We start from the raw sequence: 863 nt of genomic DNA, 5'->3' as shown, positions 1-863 counted from the left end.
GAGAGAGAGAGAGAGAGAGAGAGAGAGAGAGAGAGAGAGAGAGAGAGAGAGAGAGAGAGATGGTTTATATATTGTTTCATCTTTCGTATCTCCGTAACCTTGGACACTTATGGTAAATAGGAAGATGAAGATGGGCCAATATAGATGGTTGTGATGGATGGTAGGGACGACACCAACACTACCCTGAAAGGTGGACTAATTGGAATCTGATTAAAGGTATTGCTTGATGTGTTTATAATCAGCATGATGAAGACAATGGTGCTGATGTTGATGATGATGATTGCAGTGATTATGATGATGAATATTCCTTTGCTGTTTGAATGAGCAAAAAAAAAAAAAAAAAAAATGGTACTGTGCATAATGGTGTTAGAGCGTATTGTAATGGTAGTGGTGGTGGTGATGAAAATGGTGGTGGTGGTGATGGTGGTGATGAAGTGGCTCGTTAATTAAGAAGGCAAATTGCAGTTTTTTGGCGGAAATGAGTACTGATATGTTTATGATATGGGCCAATTAGGTAACAGGTGGAGTGTATGTATGTGTGTGTGTGTGTGTGTGTGTGTGTGTGTGTGTGTGTGTGTGTGTGTGTGTGTGTGTGTGCGTGGGTGTGCGTGCGTCATGATTAAATGATCGTATTGTCAAATAAACACACACACACACACACACACACACACACACACACACACACACATACAAACTGATGACGACTTAATTTCTTGTTTGTTTGTCATTTTCTCAATTTAGCTGATGCACGGCGCCATTATGTTTGTCTGTATGTTTGTGTGTTTGTACGTATTTGTCTGTTAATTTATCTTTCCTGTCTGTCTGTCTGTCTCGTGGAGTGCCTGTCTGCCTGTCTGATTTTG

The sequence above is a fragment of the Eriocheir sinensis genome, unplaced genomic scaffold (genome assembly GCF_024679095.1).
Source record: "Eriocheir sinensis breed Jianghai 21 unplaced genomic scaffold, ASM2467909v1 Scaffold182, whole genome shotgun sequence".
NCBI classification, from domain to species: Eukaryota; Metazoa; Arthropoda; class Malacostraca; order Decapoda; family Varunidae; genus Eriocheir; species Eriocheir sinensis.
Note: the sequence above shows the minus strand (reverse complement) of the source record.